At 39.4% G+C, this 17,893-nt stretch overlaps 1 pseudogene; it reads right to left on the minus strand.

The window, feature by feature from the left end:
* Positions 1 to 16,536: 16,536 nt before the first annotated feature.
* Positions 16,537 to 17,526, minus strand: LOC103240300 (transcription factor BTF3 homolog 4 pseudogene; annotated as a pseudogene).
* Positions 17,527 to 17,893: the final 367 nt, after the last annotated feature.

Below are 17,893 nucleotides of genomic sequence, written 5' to 3' on the forward strand. Positions count from 1 at the left end.
AGATACTCCTCGAGAAGAGCAACTCCAAGACACATAATTGCCAGATTCACCAAAGTTGAAATGAAGGAAAAAATCTTAAGGGCAGCCAGAGAGAAAGGTTGGGTTACCCACAAAGGGAAGCCCATCAGACTAACAGCAGATCTCTCGGCAGAAACTCTACAAGTCAGAAGAGAGTGGGGGCCAATATTCAACATTCTTAAAGAAAAGAATTTTAAACCCAGAATTTTATATCCAGCCAAACTAAGTTTCATAAGTGAAGGAGAAATAAAATCCTTTACAGATAAGCAAATGCTTAGCGATTTTGTCACCACTAGGCCTGCCTTACAGGAGACCCTGAAGGAAGCACTAAACATGGAAAGGAACAACCGGTACCAGCCATTGCAAAAACATGCCAAAATGTAAAGACCATCAAGGCTAGGAAGAAACTGCATCAACTAACGAGCAAAATAACCAGTTAATATCATAATGGCAGGATCAAGTTCACACATAACAATCTTAACCTTAAATGTAAATGGACTAAATGCTCCAATTAAAAGACACAGACTGGCAAACTGGATAAAGAGTCAAGATCCATCAGTCTGCTGTATTCAGGAGACCCATCTCACACGCAGAGACATACATAGGCTCAAAATAAAGGGATGGAGGAAGATTTACCAAGCAAATGGAGAACAAAAAAAAGCGGGGGTTGCAATACCAGTCTCTGATAAAACAGACTTTAAACCATCAAAGATCAAAAGAGACAAAGAAGGCCATTACATAATGGTAAAGGGATCAATTCAACAGGAAGAGCTAACTATCCTAAATATATATGCACCCAATACAGGAGCACCCAGATTCATAAAGCAAGTCCTTAGAGACTTACAAAGAGACTTAGACTCCCATACAATAATAATGGGAGACTTCAACACTCCACTGTCAACATTAGACAGATCAACAAGACAGAAAGTTAACAAGGATATCCAGGAATTGAACTCATCATTGCAACAAGCAGACCTAATAGACATCTATAGAACTCTCCACCCCAAATCAACAGAATATACATTCTTCTCAGCACCACATCATACTTACTCCAAAATTGACCACGTAATTGGAAGTAAAGCACTCCTCAGCAAATGTACAAGAACAGAAATTATAACAAACTGTCTCTCAGACCACAGTGCAATCAAATTAGAACTCAGGACTAAGAAACTCAATCAAAACCGCTCAACTACATGGAAACTGAACAACCTGCTCCTGAATGACTACTGGGTACATAACGAAATGAAGGCAGAAATAAAGATGTTCTTTGAAACCAATGAGAACAAAGATACAACATACCAGAATCTCTGGGACACATTTAAAGCAGTGTGTAGAGGGAAATTTATAGCACTAAATGCCCACAAGAGAAAGCAGGAAAGATCTAAAATTGACACTCTAACATCGCAATTAAAAGAACTAGAGAAGCAAGAGAAAACACATTCGAAAGCTAGCAGAAGGCAAGAAATAACTAAGATCAGAGCAGAACTGAAGGAGATAGAGACACAAAAAACCCTCCAAAAAATCAATGAATCCAGGAGTTGGTTTTTTGAAAAGATCAACAAAATTGACAGACCACTAGCAAGACTAATAAAGAAGAAAAGAAAGAAGAATCAAATCGACGCAATTAAAAATGATAAAGGGGATATCACCAACGACCCCACAGAAATACAAACTACCATCAGAGAATACTATAAACACCTCTACGCAAATAAACTGGAAAATCTAGAAGAAATGGATAATTTCCTGGACACTTACACTCTTCCAAGACTAAACCAGGAAGAAGTTGAATCCCTGAATAGACCAATAGTAGGCTCTGAAATTGAGGCAAAAATTAATAGCCTACCAACCAAAAAAAGTCCAGGACCAGATGGATTCACAGCCGAATTCTACCAGAGGTACAAGGAGGAGCTGGTACCATTCCTTCTGAAACTATTCCAATCAATAGAAAAAGAGGGAATCCTCCCTAACTCATTTTATGAGGCCAACATCATCCTGATACCAAAGCCTGGCAGACACACAACAAAAAAAGAGAATTTTAGACCAATATCCCTGATGAACATCGATGCAAAAATCCTCAATAAAATACTGGCAAACCGGATTCAGCAGCACATCAAAAAGCTTATCCACCATGATCAAGTGGGCTTCATCCCTGGGATGCAAGGCTGGTTCAACATTCGCAAATCAATAAACATAATCCAGCATATAAACAGAACCAAAGAAAAGAACCACATCATTATCTCAATAGATGCAGAAAAGGCTTTTGACAAAATTCAACAGCCCTTCATGCTAAAAACGCTCAATAAATTCGGTATTGATGGAACGTACCTCAAAATCATAAGAGCTATTTATGACAAACCCACAGCCAATATCATACTGAATGGGCAAAAACTGGAAAAATTCCCTTTGAAAACTGGCACAAGACAGGGATGCCCTCTCTCACCACTCCTATTCAACATAGTGTTGGAAGTTCTGGCTAGGGCAATCAGGCAAGAGAAAGAAATCAAGGGGATTCAGTTAGGAAAAGAAGAAGTCAAATTGTCCCTGTTTGCAGACGACATGATTGTATATTTAGAAAACCCCATTGTCTCAGCCCAAAATCTCCTTAAGCTGATCAGCAACTTCAGCAAAGTCTCAGGATACAAAATTAATGTGCAAAAATCACAAGCATTCTTATACACCAGTGACAGTCAAACAGAGAGCCAAATCAGGAATGAACTTCCATTCACAATTGCTTCAAAGAGAATAAAATACCTAGGAATCCAACTTACAAGGGATGTAAAGGACCTCTTCAAGGAGAACTACAAACCACTGCTCAGTGAAATAAAAGAGGACACAAACAAATGGAAGAATATACCATGCTCATGGATAGGAAGAATCAATATCATGAAAATGGCCATACTGCCCAAGATAATTTATAGATTCAATGCCATCCCCATCAAGCTACCAATGAGCTTCTTCACAGAATTGGAAAAAACTGCTTTAAAGTTCATATGGAACCAAAAAAGAGCCCGCATCTCCAAGACAATCCTAAGTCAAAAGAACAAAGCTGGAGGCATCACGCTACCTGACTTCAAACTATACTACAAGGCTACAGTAACCAAAACAGCATGGTACTGGTACCAAAACAGAGATATAGACCAATGGAACAGAACAGAGTCCTCAGAAATAATACCACACATCTACAGCCATCTGATCTTTGACAAACCTGAGAGAAACAAGAAATGGGGAAAGGATTCCCTATTTAATAAATGGTGCTGGGAAAACTGGCTAGCCATAAGTAGAAAGCTGAAACTGGATCCTTTCCTTACTCCTTATACGAAAATTAATTCAAGATGGATTAGAGACTTAAATGTTAGACCTAATACCATAAAAATCCTAGAGGAAAACCTAGGTAGTACCATTCAGGACATAGGCATGGGCAAAGACTTCATGTCTAAAACACCAAAAGCAATGGCAGCAAAAACCAAAATTGACAAATGGGATCTCATCAAACTAAAGAGCTTCTGCACAGCAAAAGAAACTACCATCAGAGTGAGCAGGCAACCTACAGAATGGGAGAAAATTTTTGCAATCTACTCATCTGACAAAGGGCTAATATCCAGAACCTACAAAGAACTCAAACAAATGTACAAGAAAAAAACAAACAACCCCATCCAAAAGTGGGCAAAGGATATGAACAGACATTTCTCACAAGAAGACATTCATACAGCCAACAGACACATGAAAAAATGCTCATCATCACTGGCCATCAGAGAAATGCAAATCAAAACCACAATGAGATACCATCTCACACCAGTTAGAATGGCGATCATTCAAAAGTCAGGAAACAACAGGTGCTGGAGAGGATGTGGAGAAATAGGAACACTTTTACACTGTTGGTGGGATTGTAAACTAGTTCAACCATTATGGAAAACAGTATGGCGATTCCTCAAGGATCTAGAACTAGATGTACCATATGACCCAGCCATCCCATTACTAGGTATATACCCAAAGGATTATAAATTATGCTGCTATAAAGACACATGCACACGTATGTTTATTGCAGCACTATTCACAATAGCAAAGACTTGGAATCAACCCAAATGTCCATCAGTGACAGATTGGATTAAGAAAATGTGGCACATATACACCATGGAATACTATGCAGCCATAAAAAAGGATGAGTTTGTGTCCTTTGTAGGGACATGGATGCAGCTGGAAACCATCATTCTCAGCAAACTATCACAAGAACAGAAAACCAAACACCGCATGTTCTCACTCATAGGCGGGAACTGAACAATGAGATCACTTGGACTCGGGAAGGGGAACATCACACACCGGGGCCTATCATGGGGAGGGGGGAGGGGGGAGGGATTGCATTGGGAGTTATACCTGATGTAAATGACGAGTTGATGGGTGCAGCACACCAACATGGCACAAGTATACATATGTAGCAAACCTGCACGTTGTGCACATGTACCCTACAACTTGAAGTTTAATAATAATAAATAAATTAAAAAATAAAAAATAAAAAAAAATAAAAAAAAATAAAGGAAAGAAAAAAAAAAGAAAATTATTGTGATATATATTTTGTTAGAAAAAACACTTTAGTGCTATTTGATAGAAAAATATAATAATAAATATACAAATAAGTATATCTATAGTGCAATCAGGGTCCTCTTTAATGTCTTGCTCTGTACAGTGTACAACCTGAACAACTGTACCAAGACAGTTCTATTCTTTCTTTGTTGTCTTAGGGCAAAAATCTTGGAGTCATCCATGACATTTTTCATTCTTTCATGTCCTAAATGGGACCTATTGTTACATCCTGTTTGTTGTTATTTCAAAAATACCCAGGATCCAACTACATCTTAACACCTGTGTAGCTACCATTCTGTTCTAATTCCCCATCATTTGGATTGGGAGCCTGCAAACTATAGCCAGGGCCATAGGAGAGACAAGTCTGCTGACGCCCATTTGTTTACTTATTGTCTGTGGCTGCTTTCATGCTACAATGGAAGAGTTGAGTATTTGCCACAGGAACCACATGGTTTGCAAAGCCAAAAATATTTACTAGCTGGCTCTTTAAAGAAAAGGTTTGCTGACCTCTGACCTAGACTATTGCAGTGGCTTCATAAATTTGTCTTCTTGCTTCCACTCCTGCTCCTTTAATAGAGCAGCTGGAATCAGGTCATGGTATTCCTCTGTGCAACCCTCAGTGGCTTCTCAGAGTAAAAGGCAAAGTCTTTAACCAGCATCCCTCCCATCACTAGTAGAGCTGATTGCCTGATACCTCCCAGCTCATTCTCTCCCACTCTCCTCTTGCTAACTCTGCTCCCCATGGCAGTTCTTGGAAACATGTCTAGCATATTCCCTCTTTACCTGCTATTTCCTCCACCAGAAGTGCTCTTCCTCCCAGGTGGCTGCATGGCCCAGACTCTTCCAAAATCACCTTGCAGAGAGGCCTTCCCTGAAAACTCTTCACAAAGCAGCACTTTCCTCCATCTTCTCTATCCATCTGCTCTGCTTCACCTTTTTTTTTCAATTAAATTTAATTTTATTTTAAGTTCCGGGTACATGTGCAGGACATGTAGGTTTGTTTCATAGGTAAACCTGCGCCGTGGTGGTTTGCTATCAATCCATTACCTAGACATTAAGCCCAGCATGCATTAGCAATTTATTCTGATGCTCTCCCACCCCCCAGTCCCCTGACAGGGTCCAGTGTGTATTGTCCCCCTCCCTGTGTCCATGCGTTCTCATCATTCAGCTCCCACTTACAAGTGAGAACATGTGGTGTTTTGTTTTCTGTTCCTGTGTTAGTTTTCTGAGGATAATGGCTTCTAGCTCCATCCATGCCCCTGCAAAGCACATGGTCTCATTCCTTTTTATGGCTGCATGGTATTCCATAATGTTTATGCACCATATTTTGTTTATCCAGTCTATCATTGATGGGCATGTGAGTTGATTCCATGTCTTTACTATTGTGAATAGTGCTGCAATGAACATATGTGTGCATGTGTCTTTATAATGGAATGATTTATATTCCTTGGGGTCTGCTTCACTTTTCTCCATCTCACTTATTCCCAGTTGACTTGGATTATATTTATCTGTCAGTGTATTCTCTGTCTCCTGCTACTAGAAGCAAAAAGTGAATACATGGATACAAGGATGCCACGTCTGTCCTTTTTCTTTACTTGCCAGTTCTTAATATTGACAGCACGGTTCTGAACTTGTGCTTGAATTCCTTTTCACTTTATCTGGTTGGTAGGCCTGGGTTTTCTTTGATCACCAGACAGGTTCTTCCTGCTTGCTGCAGAGGCAAAATCAATTCACTGAGAAAGTGGTATTTCAGTAAAGAAAAAGGCTGGCCCCGTGGGAGAACTGAAGTTATCACTGATATCAATTATATTAGTTATATCTCCTAATGTTATCCCCCCTACCCCCTCCCCACAATAGGACCCGTTGTGTAATGTTCCCCTTCCTGTGTCCAAGTGATCTCATTGTTCAGTTCCCACCTATAAGTGAGAACATGTGGTATTTGGTTTTCTGTTCTTGCGATAGCTTGCTGAGAATCATGGTTTCCAGCTGCATCCATGTCCCTACGAAGGAAATGAACTCATCCTTTTTTATGGCTGCATAGCATTCCATGGTGTGTATGTGCCACATTTTCTTAATCCAGTCTCTCACTAATGGACATTTGGGTTGATTCAAAGTCTTTGCTATCGTGAATAGTGCCACAATAAACATATGTGTGCATGTGTCTTTATAGCAGCATGACTTATAATCCTTTTGGTATATCCCCAGTAATGGGATGGCTGGGCCGAATGGTATTTCTAGTTCTAGATCCTTGAGGAATTGCCACACTGTTTTCCACAATGGTGGAACTAGTTTACAGTCCCACCAACAGTGTAAAAGTGTTCCTATTTCTCCACATCCTCTCCAGCACTTGTTGTTTCCTGATTTTTTAATGATTGCCATTCTAACTGGTGTGAGATGGTATCTCATTGTGGTTTTGATTTGCATTTCTCTGATGGCCAGTGATGATGAGCATTTTCTCATGTGTCTGCTGGCTGTATGAATGTCTTCTTTTGAGAAGTGTCTGTTCATATCCTTTGCCCACTTTTTGATGGGGTTGTTTGTTTTTTTCTTGTAAATTTGATTGAGTTCTTTATAGGTTCTGGAATTAGCCCTTTGTCAGAAGAGTAGATTGCAAAAATTTTCTCCCGTTCTGTAGGTTGCCTGTTCACTCTGATGGTAGTTTCTGTTGCTGTGCAGAAGCTCTTTAGTTTAATTAGATCCCACTTGTCAATTTTGGCTTTCGTTGCCATTGCTTTTGGTGTTTTAGACATGAAGTCCTCGCCCATGCCTATGTCCTGAATGGTATTACCTAGGTTTTCTTCTAGGGTTTTTATGGTTTTAGGTCTAACACTTAAGTCTGTAATCCATCTTGAATTAATTTTTGTATAAGGAGTAAGGAAAGGATCCAGTTTCAGCTTTCTACTTATGGCTAGCCAATTTTCCCAGCACCATTTATTAAATAGGGACTCCTTTCCCCATTTCTTGTTTTTGTCAGGTTTGTCAAAGATCAGATGGCTGTAGATGTGTAGTATTATTTCTGAGGGCTCTGTTCTGTTCCATTGGTCTATATCTCTGTTTTGGTACCAGTACCATGCTGTTTTGGTTACTGTAGCCTTGTATAGTTTGAAATCAGGTAGCGTGATGCCTCCAGCTTTGTTCTTTTGGCTTAGGATTATCTTGGCAATGTGGTGTCTTTTTTGGTTCCATATGAACTTTAAAGCAGTTTTTTCCAATTCTGTGAAGAAAGTCATTGGTAGCTTAATGGGGATGGCATTGAATCTATAAATAACCTTGGGCAGTATGGCCATTTTCACAATATTGATTCTTCCTATCCTTGAACATGGTATGTTCTTTCATTTGTTTGTGTCCTCTTTTATTTCACTGAGCAGTGGTTTGTAGTTCTCCTTGAAGAGGTCCTTTACATCCCTTGTAAGTTGGATTCCTAGGTATTTTATTCTCTTTGAAGCTATTGTGAATGAGAGTTCATTCCTGATTTGGCTCTCTGTTTGTCTGTTACTGGTGTATAAGAATGCTTGTGATTTTTGCACATTGATTTTGTATCCTGAGACTTTGCCGAAGTTGCTTATCAGCTTAAGGAGATTTTGGGGCTAAGACAATAGGGTTTTCTAAATATACAATCATGTCATCTGCAAACAGGGACAATTTGACTTCTTCTTTTCCTAACTGACTCACACTTCATTTTACATTTTACTAATACTGCTTAAATGTAACGTTTTTTTTTGTTTTGTTTTGTTTTTGTTTTTTGTTTTTTGTTTTTTGAGACAGAGTCTCGCTTTGTCGCCCAGACTGGAGTGCAGTGGCCGGATCTCAGCTCACTGCAAGCTCCGCCTCCCGGGTTCACGCCATTCTCCTGCCTCAGCCTCCCCAGTAGCTGGGACTACAGATGCCCGCCACCTCGCCCGGCTAGGTTTTTGTATTTTTTAGTAGAGACGGGGTTTCACCGTGTTAGCCAGGATGGTCTCGATATCCTGACCTTGTGATCTGCCCGTCTCGGCCTCCCAAAGTGCTGGGATTACAGGCTTGAGTCACCGCGCCCGGCCAAATGTAACTTTTAAATATAGGAGAATGAATGTAAAAGTGACTTCAGACCTGCAAGCTGAGTATTTCCAGTAAAATCTACTTCAATCTTCTGCCATGGTAGAAACAGGTTATCAGCAATATTTTCTGCCATTTTAGTTCCCAAAAGTCTAAATAATATTCACCATAACTGTGGGAATAGAGCATTCTATTTATATATTTATGAAAAATAGAGAAGTTACTGAGGATATTTATGTAGGGGAGAGTATTTAATCAGTACATAACTTTGTACAGGTTGTAAGTCAAATAAAACTTTGGTGCGCCAATATTTGCAAACTGCTATAAGACTGTTGTAATAAAATGTGAGCTATATGAGCATACAATGCACATTTTTATATGTGGAAATTAACATAAGCACTTCTGAAAGAAAGCCATTCACCTAATTTGTGCTACTATAGCATCTCTGTGTGACACAGGTCTACAGAAACTAAGCACTCAAGAGACTCAGGAGAATCTGAATATTTTATAGTTTTCCCATCTGTCTTAAGACTGAGCAAAAGTAGAGCTGTCATTGCACTGAGCCAAAAAGGGAAACACTAAGTTTAAGTAAGGTGAGCCTAAGAACCAAGTTCCAAAGCAGTGAGACATCAGGGCCAACCAGGCTCTGGAAGAAGATGCCCAAAGGAAACTAGGAAATGTGTGAGAATAGACTTGGAGTAAAGAGTGGTGCACACGAGGAAACCACCCATCAGGAAAGATCCTTTTTCTAGCTTGTAAAGGGGCAAAACGCTGAGTGTTCAACACACCAGCTGACACTTCTAAAACCAGAAAATCTCTATATAAAAGCTTGCAATCACCACTTGGAGTAAAAGTCTACATCCTTGAAAAGGCCTATGCAATCCTAAGTGACCTGGCCCTCTCTCCCTTCCTGCTGCTCTTTAAACCTGTCAGGGTCTGCTTCTGCACCAGGGTCTTGCTCTCATAGAGCCCTTCTCACCTGCTCCAAGTTCCGAATCACAACTTTTCCCTGGGTTTCACCCTTGCATGCTGGCCCTACTCCCATGACACCCCTGATGTGTTCCCTTCTCACAGAACATAAAGTTTAATTGTAATTAAACACACACCTAGACCAGTGCTTGGTACTTAGTATGCACTTAATTACTTAATACATATTTGTTGAATGAATGAATGAAAAAACGGATATATTTCATAGAACTGAGGTTACTTTTTAAAAATTTTTAAATTTTTTTAGAGACAGGGACTCACTATATTGCAAAGGCTTGATTTGAACTACTGGGCTTAAAGGATCCTCCCACTTTAGCCTCCCAAGTGAAGATGCCATTTTGAGCTCAGGCCAATCTGAAAGCTATTCTTATAAGCAGAAATCAAGCCGAATGCTGTGAACATTTCTCTACTTTTTGCATAGGTCTTCTGCTATGTTTAAGCTGTTGATTTCTCCCTCCCTTTGAAACTCTTTACTTCACCCACTTTTGCAAAACACTTCCCCACTCTTCTCATTGTGCTCTAATTATTTCATTTCTTCTCAAGCTCTTCTCCTTGCTTATCTCCTCCTATCATAGTAGTACCCCCACAGGGAAATCCCCAGCCATGGCTTCTTTATTTTTCTCATGGACACATTGCCATCAGTGACTGTGAGTATAGGCTCATGGATTCAACTACTGCAAATAGGTACCAGGGAAATATTATAATCTTTTCTCTTCGCACCAGTACTTTCTCCTGAATTTTGAATTCATCTATCCTGTTATCTCATCGGCATCTCCAGCTGGATATTTCATAGGCATCTCAAATTTACCATTTCCAAAACTTACTATGCCAGTTTCCCCTCAGTCCCTCTCCTGTCTTCCTTCTCAGTACATTACCACGTGTGGATCACCTGAAGATGCAACTCTGAGGAAGGTCAGAGTGCGATAAAATTGTAGAGACACACTTAAGACAGTCAGGAGAACTTCAGAAATGAGAATGAGAGAGAAATTCTGACCAACTAGTGCTTACAGAATTGGCTAAAAGGGTTTTTTGGTTTTGGGCTTTTGTTGAGACTTTTTCTGAGTCTCGTTCTGTCTCCCATGCTGGAGTGCAGTGGTGCAATAATCATAGCTCACTGCAGCCTTGAACTCCTGAACTCAAGATATCCTCCCACCTCAGTCTCCCAGATAGCTGGGACTACAGGTACACACCACCACACTTGACTATTAAAACATATATATATATTTTAAGTAGAGATGGGTCTCACTATGTTACCCAGGCTGGTCTTGATCTCCTGCGCTCAAGCTATCCTCCCACCTTGGCCTCACAAAGTGCTGGGATTATAAGCATGAGCCACTGTGCCCAGCCTGTTAAAACTTTTAACTTCTCCTAACTAGGAAAGAAACTGCGAATGAATATCAGAAATATTATGCAATGACTAAAATGTGTTGTCTGATCTGTGGCAATGAACCAATGAAGCTCAGAGTGGCTGGCGAAGATGCCTCAGCCATAATGAGGACTCTTTCAGGCAGTAAGTAATCGTGATTCTCATAGGAGCCTTTCATGTAGCCTGACAAGTCTATTTTTCTTTAGTCTATTCAGCTTTCCTAAGCCTTTATCACATATTTTCTCAACTGTCCTCAGATCTCCAACATCTTCATTTTTCTCATCTTCACTCCCAGCTTTCTTCACTGAGCTAAAACGAAGTATTCAGAAAAGAAGGCTGCAAAGCCCCCACCATAACCTCTACTCATTCGCGTGTCTGTGGGCCCACATGCCCTCCCATCCCTCCTGTTACGAAGGGTAGATTCTGTCTGCTCCCTCCTGTCTTAGACTAACCCTTCCACAGGGGCACAAGATCTCATCTGCTCTTATCTGCTTGGAATATTACTCCTGCAATCTTCTCCCCTTCCTCTTCATCCTTGTTTTTCTCTCTACTGAATTGCTCCATGAGGAGCAAACACATTATTATTTCTCTTTTCTTTCAGGAAAAAAACCCTCTTTGACCCATTCCCTCTTTCAGTTACTGCCTGTTGATTTTTTCTTTTCCTTACAGCAAAAATACTTGAAAGACTGGTATATCATTGTTGTCTCCTTTCTCCCCAACACCAGTTTTTCTCTTTAATACACTCCAGTCAAGTTTTTGTCCTTCAACTTCACTAAAAGTACTGTTATCAATATCACAATGCCTTTTACGTTGCTACATCCATGGTCTATTCTTAATCTTAATGTTTCCTAATCTCATAACCAACCTTTAACCAAGCTGATCACCCTCTTTCACTGAAATGCATTTCAAAGCTGGCTTCAGGATACCACCCTCTCCTGGGTTTTTCTCCAACCTCATTAGTTCTTCTCAGGTCATTTCCCTAATTCCTGTTCACCATTCCTCCCTCTAAAATTTCGAATACCCTGGAGGCATTCCTTGGATTTCTTGTTTAGGCCATCCAAGCTTGTTCCCTTCATCACCTCAGCTGCTTCAAGTTTCTTTAGCTGCAGAGCTGAAAGTACATCTGCCTATTTTAGATCTCCCCTGGATATGTTATAGACATTGCAAATTTAATATGGCCCAAATGCAACCCTTGACTTCAACTCAAATCCTGCTCCTTGTCATTTGTCCCCTTCTCAATAAGGAAAAACTTCTATTTTGTAAATAATAGAAACTTTATTCCTCTAGTTACTTAAGTCATAACTTGGAATTGTCTCTGATTTCTCTCCTCCCACATCCAATTTATTAACAAATCATGTAAGCTCTGCTTCAGTCCACCCAGAACGTGACCCCTTTGTACTGTTACCCTCTTACTGCCCTGGTGCAAGACACCATTTCCCCCTGGACTATGTATTGTCAACATACCAATCACAGTGAACCTGTTAAAACATAAGTAATGAGTTTTCTCCATCCAAAACTCATACCATGATCTGTGTGTTTCTCTTTATATAGATTATATTTTAATAAAAAGAGATTTCTAAAAACCTTTTAGTGGCTTCCCATCTGATTCAGGATTAAAAACAATTTCTCTACAATTGACCTATCTCTACTCTACCACATGACATCTCTGGACTTTCCTCTTGCTATCTGTGCCCTTAGTCACTCAGCTCCAGTCACATTGGCCTCCTTGCTATTCCTAAGTTGTATCAGGCACACTTCTGCATCAGGGCCATTGTACTTGCTGTTTCTCCTCCCAGAGTTCTTTTCTCCCATATGTCTGCATGGTTGATTTCTTTACTTCCTTCAGATTTTTATTCAAAACCCATCTTGTCTATGAGGGCTTCTCTGGCTATCAAGACTATCATTTTAACACATTCCTCTTGGACATTTTTGTATTTTCCTTCTCTGACTTTTTCCCTCCTTCCCACTTATCACAAGCTTATTTAATTAATTAATTAACTTATTTATTTATTTATTTATTTTTGAGACGGGGTCTCACTCTGTCATCCAGGCTGGAGTACAGTGGCACAGTCTTGGCTCACTGCAACCTTGCCCTTTCGAATTCAAGGCAATTCTCATGCCTCAGCCTCCTGAGTAGCTGAGATTACAGGCGTCCGCCACCATCCCCAACTAATTTTTGTATTTTTAGTAGAGATAGACTTTCACCATGTTGGCCAGGCTGGTCTCAAACTCCTAACCTCAAGTGATCTACCTGCCTCGGCTTCCCGAAGTGCTGGGATTACAGGCATGAGACACTGCCCCCGGCCAGTCTTTTACAGTATAGATTTCCTTATTTATCTGCTCATTAGCCTGCTAGAATGTGAACAAGAGGGCTGATCTTTTTGACTGCCTGCTTAACTGCTATATTCTGAGCACCAAATATTTATAATACTAGCAAACTTTCATTTATATAGTACTTAGTATTTTCCAGTTTACCAGTCACTTTTAGGTAGCACTTCAGATTACACACATAAAAGGAAGAGGCAATGTGATTACAAAGGCAGAGATTGGAATGAGGCAGCTACAAGTCAAGGAATGCTGGTAGTCACTCTGTCCCCTTCAAAAATCAGATACGTCTGCCAGGAGCAGTGGCTTATGCCTGTAATCCCAACACTTGGGAGGCCGAGGCGGGCGGATCACGAGACCAGCCTGGCTGGCCAACATGGTGAAACCCCATCTCTACTAAAAATACAAAAATTAGCCAGGCATGGTGGCGCACATCTGTAGTCCCAGCTACTCTTGAGACTGAGACAGTTTCGGAGTTTGGAAAGATCCCTTAAGAAGGTGAAGGGGTGAACTTTTGTGTATAGGAAGGAGAGGAGGGGAGCATCGAGTGTTAGTGAGGTTTTTAAAAGCCATGCAGGATCCCTTGCCTTTGTTTCCGATCTAAACCTCACCCTCTCTCAGTGCATTTAGCATTTCAGTTAGTTACTTATTTACCGAACGCAGGAGTTCACAATCTAAACAAACATAACCAGAAGATTGCGGGATTTTATTTAAATTATTGAGCAATTATTAGGACTCTAAATTTGATTTACAATATTTAGGAAAGAAAATAGATGAAAGTAACATATTCCACACAGAAAATATTACTCAAGTTTGTTAGCTATAATCCTTTTCTTTTTTGCTTCTGGAAAGATGGAGGAAACATTTACATGTTTATCTGTGAATTTTCATTTAAATAATTAGTCCTAAAATTAAGAAAACAATTGTATTGGGACAAACTTCCTCTTTATAAACTGAAGATAAACTCTCTTCATAAAATTAATATTCTCATACTTTCTTGTGAGTACTTTTGTCCTTTCTTTTCATGTATTACTCAAAGTTGGAGAATAGATTATCCTCTAATAAGCAGGAAATAGATTAGTCTCCAATAAGTATCCCAGCAACATATAGATTTTGTGTTCTCCATATTAAAAAAAAAATTTAAAGAACCATATATAAATTTTCAAAGAACAAGGACCAATCACACAAAATAAAACAAACAAACCAAAAACATTCTATCAAAACATGCTGTTTTGAAACAGTCTTAAACCGTATTCACTTTAAAGAAGTAAAAATGTCAGTGTAAGTTAACATATAGTCTGGGTTTGGGTCAGGTTTATAATAATGATGATTTTATAAAGCCTTTGATAATTTGGCTGCTCTTTGCAGCAAGATTGTGTGTCAAGTATAATGTCCCTCTTAGACCTGTAGGAATTTCAACAAAAGGATGAAATCCCTTCACTTGTTGCACTTTATTCCCTTGTCACAGTTAAAGCAATATTTATTTTCCTCCTCCTTGCTTCTTGCAGGCCTGTAGTAAATCAAAAAAGTAAACTCTCAGGTTCATTGTGTAAGGGGCTTACTTCTAGGCCTCTACAGTTGCCACAGTAACTAATTAGAAATTTGCATCTCTAAGAGAATTATTTAATGCTGATGTGTAAGCCCCTTTATTCTTTGGAGCTTGGCCTTTTGCTAGGAAGCTTCTGGTAGATGTTGGGCCTCAAGGTCATACTGTACAAGCTCTGAACGTAGGTGGCCCTGGTTTGCCCTTTTTATCTGGATGATTCATGCCCAGTGGAGAAAATGTCTTGCCAGGTCTTTGTTGAGTGGTGGGCATCTGAAAGGCGGTACTTGATTCATTTGGGCGCCATTTGTTTTAACCTGTAACTTCTTCCCCATTGCTCATTAGCTAACTCTTATGTAATTGAGTCATGCATGTTAAAATGGTAGAGTTGAGTTATGCCAACCAACCCATTGAGAGGAATCCCTCATTAACATGGTTGTGAGGTCTAAGAAGTTAATGTTGCCAAAATGCAAAATGTTTTGTAGACTTGGACACTGCGTAATAGCAATATGAAGATGAACATTTTTCCTGAAGAGCTGTTTGTTTTCTGAGGTTTAAACCCATGTTCCCTTAATACAGAAAGAAGACAGAGACAAAAGGGAAGGGACTACAGACTCCCAGGCAACTTGTCCTGAAACAGAGAAGACACTGACTGCTGTCCTGTGCTGCCAGTACACCCTGGGAGATCAGATCAGGGCCAAAAGGAGACAAAATGGATATATGAGTTTAGTCCTCACCAGTCCCTGAAACATTACCCCTTCTAAGGGAGAGGAGCTCCTAAGTTTACTATAGCCAAAAGACAAAATACACATGTGTTCAAGAGGATGACCAAACCTGAAGTCAAAAATAGATTCAACATACCCATGTTCACTGAAGCATTAGTCGCAATAGCCTAAGGATGGATGCAACCCAAGTGTTCATTATTGGGTGGACAGGTAAACAAAATGTGGTATAGACATACAATGGAGTATTTTTCAACATTAAAAAGGAAGGAAATTCTGAGATGCTGCAACATAGATGAACCTTGGGGACATTATGTTGAGTGAAATAAACCAGTCACACAAAGATTAATACCTTATGATTTCACCTACATGAGGTACCTAAAGCAGTCCAGCTGATAGAAATCAAAAGTAGCAAATTCATAGAAACAAAAAGTAGTATGGTGGCTGTCACAGGCTGGGAGGAGGAGGGGATGAGAAGTTGTTTAATGGGCATAGAGTTTCAGTTTTACAAGATAAAACACACTGCAGATTGGTTGCATATCAATGTAGATGTACTGAACAGTATTAAACTATACATGTAAAATTGTTAAGATAGTAAATTTTGTTATGTATATTTTAACACAACTTAAAAAACTGGTAGACTTAGAGGAAAGGTAGGCATAGCCCCCCTTTGAAGAAAATAAAAGAAAAGTATTCATGCATACAACCTCCAAAGAGAAATAGACCAGGTTTGCTAAATGTGAAAGGAAGCAGAACAGGTCTGGCAAAATGCTAGCTTTTCCTGTTGTCAGGTGAGGACACCCTGCTGGTGGAAGCACCAAACCCGGGTCCCCTGCTGTCACTGCCCTGCCGTGCCACCTACACATCTGTGAAAATGAACATTTAAAATATAATCCCACACATGTTCTGGAGGCAGGAGACTTAATCCTCTAGTTAATCATTGTTTTTGAAAAAGCTTTGGTCAGATAAAACATTTGTGCCCTTTTCTTTCTTCTTCTTTTTTTTTGGTAAAAATTTTTTTATTTCTACTGGGGAGGGAGGAAGATAAATAGAACCACTTTCCAATTTACTGTCACACTGTATACACACATACCCACACACATACATAAACGTACATACACCAAAAATATCCCAAACAAAAAACAAAAACACCAATAATCAAAACCCAAAATACCCTCAAACTACACCAATACTTCATATTTTGAACAAAAAAATATCCTGGGAGGAAGTGCAAAATGCAAAATTAAATGACTGAAAAATGCTGAACAAACAGCATTATTAATATACAAAATAGTTATATTACTGAACTAGTAACAGGTGATGTTCTCCGTGTTTGTAAAACTTTGGAATCACACAGCTGATTTGTTAAATCTAGTCCATACCAGCTTCCAAAAACCAAAATTTTAGTTAGCTTTATTCTTTGATGCCTCATCAAAATTTTCTACAAGATCTAGAACATCCTCCTCCTCATCATCAATGTCTTCTGGTTTTGGTGCTTTACTGTCCAAGACTTGCCATGGGAACTGTTCAGCTAACTTCCTAAGGATTGTTAAGATGTCAGCACCAAGCAGACTTAATATTCCAGGAAGCATTTCTGTGATTGGTTTGGCTTCTGTATGACCAGTAATTGCAAAGCTGTTAGCAGAAAGGGAAGCTTGGACTTGGGATTGTGGAAATGAATAACTGTCCTATCATCTTTAATCATGTTCACCTCTTCAATACGAGCTATATTATTCACAGCCAGATTTTTTTTTTTTTTTTGTAAGAGAATTCTGAAGCTTTTTGTCATTAGCTATAACTGTTCTATGTACCATCTTCTTTTTGTGAGCTGTACCCTTGCCTGCTATCCGGACCTGAACCTGAAGTTTGGCTAACTTTTCTTGATTCATGCTGTTGGTAAATCTGAAGCAGGGAGGGTCCTCCAATACCAGCACATGGCAAGAGCAAGATGGCTGCCTTATCTTTTCTTTTAAACTATGAACAACACAATCATTTGAGTGATTTTCTGCAATATTAATTTTTCTATCTATACAAGGTGTCTGGTAAGTTTAGATTAAGTCCCTAGTCCCAGGGGGTTTTTCTTGAATTTAGAGACTATCATGACTTCTAATATGAATGGCTTTGAATTAACACAATGAAACTAACACAATGCTGAGCACACTGGCATTTTGCTTTAAAACTCAATAAACTTTACTTAAATCCAACCAGAATTACATTTATTTTTAACTAAATTCCTGTCATGACTCTATATTTCTAAAAATTTCCTGTAGAACACCATTAACTTTGCTACTTAACTTTTGCACTCATTTTTAGTCCATT

The sequence above is a fragment of the Chlorocebus sabaeus genome, chromosome 13 (genome assembly GCF_047675955.1).
Source record: "Chlorocebus sabaeus isolate Y175 chromosome 13, mChlSab1.0.hap1, whole genome shotgun sequence".
Taxonomy (NCBI): Eukaryota; Metazoa; Chordata; class Mammalia; order Primates; family Cercopithecidae; genus Chlorocebus; species Chlorocebus sabaeus.